Source organism: Cydia strobilella, chromosome 1, assembly GCF_947568885.1.
Source record: "Cydia strobilella chromosome 1, ilCydStro3.1, whole genome shotgun sequence".
Lineage (NCBI taxonomy): Eukaryota > Metazoa > Arthropoda > Insecta > Lepidoptera > Tortricidae > Cydia > Cydia strobilella.
The window spans coordinates 3,765,996-3,773,886 of record NC_086041.1 but is presented as its reverse complement, the minus strand read 5'-3'; positions in this window follow the sequence as shown (position 1 = coordinate 3,773,886).

Here is a 7,891-nt window from a genome sequence, read left to right as displayed (position 1 = left end):
TTAAAGTATGTTTGTTGAATGTTTGTATTTATTTTATTAAACGAGTCACTTAGTCCTAATAAAGTTAAGTTACCTATGCTTTTATTACGCTTATTCTTTATTTAATTTCTAATTCTAATAATGCAATACCTATGTTTTAGTTTACTAGTCTTACTTATAGGTATACAGGGTGGATTTTCTTATTGGGTCAGTGAGGGCAGCTAACAGATCCCATGCTGCTACGAAAAAACGGTCTTAGAAGACCTTCCCTAGATTTTAAATTAATGAAGATTGGTGTTTACAGATTTTGGAAAAAACATTCAGGGTGCGAGAAAAGGTAATTTTTGACAAAAAAAAAATTATGCCAATTGATCACATTTTTATCCAGGATCAAAAGCTTGTATGGGACCAAAAAAAATTTTCCGTCTAGAAAAGCCACCAATCGAGGAAAATACAGTTTGTATGGAAAGTTTTCCTTGTAATTTTTTATGCCAGTCGATTTCATTTCTATCCAGTATCAATAGTTTCCTAGGGGTCAACTTAAACTTTTCCATTTTACTAAACCATGAAATTTATTCACATTTTTCTATCTCACCAATCAGTTCTGTTACATTTATGGACCATAATACTGTATGAAGACATACATACATACATACTAGGACTGATGGGCGAGATAGAAAAATGTGAATAAAATTTCTCTTTTTCTCCATAGTAAATGTGGTAGCTGTCCTCACTGACCCAATAAGAAAATCCATCCTGTATAATTACTTTACCATAACATAAATAAACATTAGGTGTTTATTATATTGTATCACGTCAATGCTAGAACTTTGGATATGAAGTTTTCGTAATTGTTTACCTTAATTCAGTCGCGTTTTTAATTTTAATTGTATTATTGTGTATCATTTTATATTATCACCAGTACAATTTAAAACACTTCTGAAATAAAACTATGAAAACGGATTATATCGCGTATATTGAATTTATAATACATCCCGACTTTTTATCGCGTATAAATATATATCTTTACAAGAAAATAATTGTAGTGTATAACTAGCCTTATGAACCGATTGTGCATGTACAACCAGCCTTAAAGTTTGTAGTCTATGATTGTTCATTATTTTAGTATGTGGGTATTTTTGCACTTTGTAATTTTTCCTCAGTCACCCGTTGACCACGAACGCTGTAAAGGGTTCGAAACGTCGGGATGTATTATAAATTCAATATACGCGATATAATCCGTTTTCATAGTTTTATTTCATGAGTAACTATCGCGGTAACCGAAGACAATATTAAAACACTTCTGTTATTTGCCTGATATAAATTAAAAAGCAATATGTTATTAGCACATAAGAAATTTTACTAATAACTGAACTTATTATACAGAATTATTATTATATATAGTATCATCTTTTAGCTCTTTGGATAATGGAACATGATCGCTTGATATCCGAGAAGCGCTGGTGGCCTAGCGGTTAGAGCGTGCGACTTTCAATCCAGAGGTCGCGGGTTCAAACCCCCGGCTCGTACCGTAGTTTTTCGGAACTTATGTACGAAATATCATTTGATATTTATACCAGTCGCTTTTCGGTGAAGGAAAACATCGTGAGGAAACCGGACTAATCCTAACAAGGCCTAGTTTCCCCCTCTGGGTTGGAAGGTAAGATGGCAATCGCTTTCGTAAAAACTAGTGCCTACGCCAATTCTTAGGATTAGTTGTCAAGCGGACCCCAGGCTCCCATGAGCCGTGGCAAAATGCCGGGATAACGCGAGGAAGATGATCGCTTGATATCCGATAAAAGGGTTGGAAGGTCAGATGGCAATCGCTTTCGTAAAAACTAGTGCCTACGCCAATTCTTAGGATTAGTTTTCAAGCGGACCCCAGGCTCCCATGAGCCGTGGCAAAATGCCGGGATAACGCGAGGAAGATGATCGCTTGATATCCGATAAAAATAATATGTTGGATACGGCCTTGACTGCCCAATTAGCTGTGTAGCAGCCGAATAATGACTGGGTAAGAGTAATCAGTTACCCAGACATTATTCAGCTACTATACAGCTACCGTGCTTCTTGGGTGGTAAGTAAAGTGTCGATGGTATTTCTCGTACAATTTTTTTTTATTAATAAGATATCTTATTTAAATGACTGTTCTCAAGGTAAATAGAGCTTTATAAAGAGTTTCAAATTATAACCTTGTCTGGCCAAAACGTATTCTTAATAGTCTAACTTATTTATTACATTCCCTATTTATTATCACGTTATAGGGTAAACCAACCTTCATCTGTTTTTTAAGACATTAGTAAAGAAAATCAAGTAAAAATGGACGTAGTTATGCAAAAACGTTCCAACCCACAACGGCGCCCATAGTGGGTTGGAACGTTTTTGCATACTTACTTGCTGCTGTGGCGCGACGACCCGAAGTGGATCTTGGCCTCCAACACCAAAGACCGCCATGCTACTCTGTCCAAAGCAGCACAAAAAGACGAGCGCGCGCTGCTGGTAGCCGAGCGGAAGATCTACCGCAAGATATTGGGACCCACACGTCGAGAGGATGGAACCTGGAGACTCCGCAAGAACCAGGAGATTGAAGATCTGGTGTCCGAGCCGAACATCATCGGCTTCGATGGCTCGGGCACGTAGTCCGGATGGGGGAAGAACGTTTTTGCATAACTATGTCCAAATTAGAGTCAAACCAAGAAAAATCTGCAGAGATTTCTATGAAATTATGACGTATACATAACACTGGCACTGCGTGTGCTGTCAAAATCTCTGCAGAGATTTCTATGAAATTATGACGTATAAATAACACTGGCACTGCGTGTGCTGTCAAAATCTCTGCAGAGATTTCTATGAAATTATGACGTATAAATAACACTGGCACTGCGTGTGCTGTCAAAATCTCTGCAGAGTTTTCTTGGTCTAACTATAGACATCAGCATCATGGTAGGTTCCAACACTACAAGGAAGGTTTACCCAATAATTTACTTTACCTGATATTTAGATGCACAGCGTTGTTAATTGTTTCGCCTGTTGAATATAACGTTGAATATCATTTTTGAAGTTTTTTTCATGTCATTTTTTACGAAATATTTAATTTTCTAGCGAAGATTCGTTTTAATTACACTGAAAACGTGCAACATGTTATTTAACGCAGTAATTCTTTAATAGGTTATAAACTGAAAAGGATGTTATATAGGTACTAAAGAAATAAATACTCGTAGTAACCTCTAAGCCACCCGGCCACGGCGGTACCCGTAATTCTCGAGTAGGTATATGCAAAAGACTAGGCGCCTTGCTTGTTGTATTTTTCAATGGGTCTACTGCTACACTGTTCACCGCACGAAACATTCAGCTAGAAGCTTTTTGAAAGGGTTAGGTTTGCCTTTAATCATATAATACTAGCGACCCGCCCCGGCTTCGCACGGGTAAGTTCAACTAATTTACACAAAACCTTTACAAATTATACATATAAACCTTTCTCTTGAATCTCACTTCACTCTATCTATTAAAAAAAAACCGCATCAAAATCCGTTGCGTAGGTTTAAGAGGCCATAGTCGATTTTGGAGCAAAAATTTAAAATTGATAGATTTAGTCGTTGAAATTATACACGTTTTGTTACGTAATATCTAAATAACAAGTATTGGTTTCTATTAGCACGTCTTCTTATCTTGCCTTTTAATAATGAGGTCGCGAGCGTGCGTCACCGGTAATATATGAAAAGAAGGGGCAGTTTTTAAAAAATCATCAAAAATTTATGGTGGTAAATTATACAAATTGATGTATAAGAATAGTTTCAGCAAATGTTGTAGATTGTTTAAGTATCAAAATTACGTTGAAATTAAGTCGATTTTCAGAGAAATTGTCACTTGTTTTGAAGTAATTTCTGGAGAAAATTGATTTCGTCTAACTTTCATTTACACTACTTGAAAGTCATAATAATAAAAATGTAGTCTGATAAACGTCAAGTACAGGATATGTGTAATACAAAATTACCATGCTTAGCAGTCCAAACTTTAGGAAATTTACAAATAAGAGCGACAAAATCAGTGCTTTACGCGCGTTTACCTAAACGTCCATCAGAAAAGCAAACATTACTAATTTAGTGAGTCTGTTTTCAAAAAATTGATCTGATAAAAGGTAAGATAAGAAGACGTGCTAATAGAAACCAGTACTTGTTATTTCAGTTACGTAACAAAAGGTGTACAATTTCACGGACTAAATCTATCAGTTTTACATTTTTGCGACTAAAATCGACACCGGCCTCTTAATGATCTAAGCATACATAGGGACAGACGGACAGACAGCGGAAAGCTACTTTGTTTTTAACCGACTTCAATTTCATAGAAGGAGGAGGTTCTGTATTCGGTTGTGGCTATTTTTTTTTTATACTATCTAGTGATAGGAACGCCTCTACAAGGAATAAAACAAAAATATTAAAATGCAATGGTGATTATATTTTTTTCTACAAAATGAAATAATGCGTATTATAAACATGAAATAACCATGGAACAAAATGTTTAAAAATATGTACAGGTGATACTCTCACGCTTTGTATGGGAAGATAACATTAACTTAGGAACGCGAATAAGGACCAGCCTCTCGCAATGTCGCATACTATCGCCTTTTTGGAGATTTTTATCGACAAACTACTTATACAAACATTGTTCGAAAATACATTTTAATACGTTGACATTAGAGTCATATTCTCCTTGCACCATTATTGGCAAGCAAAGTGTCTATTCGTAAAACTAATGTTAGTTTAGTTTTTTGCCGTTAGTAGAGTCTGTACGGAAAGAGAAGTGGAATGTATGGGCCGACTCTTCTTTTTTCCGCACAGACTTTACGCTCAGAAGCTTTTGATAGTGACTATACACATAAAAATCAGTCCGTAACTCTTCAACGACTTTACAAGCGAGTGTGGAAGTACCACAATGAACCTCAACTTCTGTGAGAATAAGACATTAATAGTTTTGTTTATCACTTTGTCGGTGCAGAGTTAGCTTAGAAGGACTTACTGATGTGCCGCCAGAAAGTTTCCAAAATTGCGAAATTTCCACTTGGAAAAATTTCGGACACCTCATATTTTTGTACTTATAGCAATCAAAAATGTTCACTTTCACAATTTTGAAATTTCCCGAAATTACAAAAATGTTTTTCAAATTTTTGGAATCTTTCCGTAACTTGAACTGTGGCTACAATTACAATTTCAAGTAAAATATTTTTTCTTCCCATAGCATAGCCAAAAAACGACACATGCTGTCATTTAGTTAATCGGTGAGTCGATTATCAATTTAGTTAATTGCGATTAACTAAATAGCAACATACGTCCCACAGACACGCATCTCACACGCCGCTACACATAACATATTTATATCAGTTTCCATCTATCGATTAAATTATAAATTGATTGTATTAACAGGACGCGCACAACGTCTAGAGCTGATAGATAAATCATAGATGTACAGTCGAGTTTACAAACATCTTTACAAACCAACGTTCCAAAAACATATTTAAATGAACGTGTAAATATATTTTTGGAACGTTTGTTTGTAAGGATGTTTTTGTACTCCACTGTACTTGAAACACACCTAGACGTAGACACACGTAGACGTCGAGCGTTCTTAAGGCTCTAAGCTAGGCTAAAGCTAATCTGTCTATTTAATATACGATTTAAGCCCGGTTCACAATTTGTCTTGTGTGATGCTGCGTCAGACAAATGTGCGAGCAATCATATTAAATCTTAAGAGGATATAACCAAACGGAGTAGCCATTAACAGGCGTTCCCCTCTGTCGAAATTAGCCGGCCAATGGTCATACACAATGTATGGACTGACGTTTATCTGACATGGCTATTTTGACGTTACGTTATACATTTGACGTTCCCCTCCCCCGCAAAAAATTGGCAGACTTTTTTGTACAGCAAATTACAGACAAAGCGTATCCGTTGGTTATATCCTCCAAGTGTTTAATGTATGCGTCACGACAACACGACACGACAGACAAATGTGAGCCGGGCTTTACGGGCTTATTCCAACCTGTTACCAGCATGTTGTTACCGCTGGTAACAGCTGGAATTTTTTTCCCACCTGTTACCTTTAGGAGCAACTGCGAAAAAAAGCAGTTATCACCAAAATGAATTGGTGGTAATGGGAACAACCCGACAGCATGTAAGGAGTAAGATTCCCATTTTGATGATTGCAAAATTCCGTACCTCAAAAGGAAAAAAACGGAACCCTTATAGGATCCTTATAAGTTGAACATTTTATGTAAGTTTGTGACCCAAAGACGGACATGTAATATACCTAAACAAATGAATTTTAAACATGGGGGCCACTTTTGGGGGGTAAAATCTTATATCGTTTGCTACAGCCCCATTGTACTTAAGTCAAATAGGTGGTTTTCATAATCTCACCAACCATCTGCGATAAGTGTTAGACCTATAGAAGGCAATGGGCGTATTTAGAAGTATTAATTACAATGTTTCTCCGTCCAAGCTTGTAAGATTGTACTATAATAGAATTTACAGTACATATGGTGCTACTTTACCGCACTAGTGCGATATTTAACACATTACGTAACTATGTCGAAAATTTAAACTGCATATGTACTGTAAAACGATGTACGATACATGTGCGAATAAGTAATTTTTTCTATTTTTCGCACTTGTATCGTAATTGGGTTGGCCGGTCGAAGTGTTTAGCAGAGGGCGCCAGCATAGCTTGCCCTGTCAATACCTAGAATTGTGTCAAATTTTTGTTTTTTAATGCCCTGGATGCCAGCCCTTTAAGCCAAATCTCATAGAAAAAGGGGCAAGCTATGATGGCGCCATCTCTGCAAACCTTTGACAGTTGCCAACCCCATTAGGATTCATATTGCGAGAGGCACTTGATCTCTTTACCAAGTAAATTGAACTACATTACATCTGAGAAAAGTGCATATGGAAAGATTTTCAACTACTATTTTTTAGAACGAACTCCCTACCAGAAATGTGTGAGCACATCAGTTATATTGTTTAAAAAAACATGTGGGGAAGACCGGCATATAAAATTTTGGTTAGGAAGAAAGTCATAGGGCAAGAACTTCTAGTATTCGTTTACGTACTTCGCTCAGACGCAGTCAGAAAGGAAGAGCTTCGCTCCTTCTGCTTTACCGACCTTCTTTAAGTGGAGTATGTGTGCAAGAATTAGAATAGTGTAAGGTGTACGCAAAAAAAAACCGCAAATCGATGAACAGTTTAGCCGTTTGGCATATACGCATACTAGAGGTCGAAACAAATTTTTTGACCCGTAGTTCTTAAAAAAAACCCTTAAGAGTGCTGAGTCATTTATTTTTGCATGGGATTTTTTTTTTCAAACCTATCGACCTGTTGTTTTGACCTCTAGTATGCGTGTGTCAAACGGCTAAACTGTACATCGATTTGCGGTTTTTCTTTGAAATTGGGTTCGTACGGCTTCCACTAGAAGCGACGAAAGAGCTTGTAGACGGTCTTACCTGATAGCCGGTTTCCACACATTGACCTTAGTCCGAATTGATAACGTAAGCACTTCTTGAAATTTTAAAGTGGATTCAACAACTCGTTTGGACGAGAATTGTTTTGCCCTTGCCATGTTTGCTGATTCGCAAACAACTGATATACAACGTGCCCACGAGGAACCCGAGAGATAGCTCTTGCGCACCTTGTATACACTAAGGAAATAAATAAACATGATTATAAACAGTTTCGATATTTTAAAGTGAACTTGTGATATTGTTAACTTCCTATTTTGAACACCCTTTTCAGGGTCCATGTATATTTGTGACGTTTTCAACCAAAAGGTACCACATTGTCGCTTGTCGATAAGGTTGATTTCAAATGAAAGCTATATGGAAAAAGCGCCTTATTGACAACCGACAATAAGTACCCTTTTGATC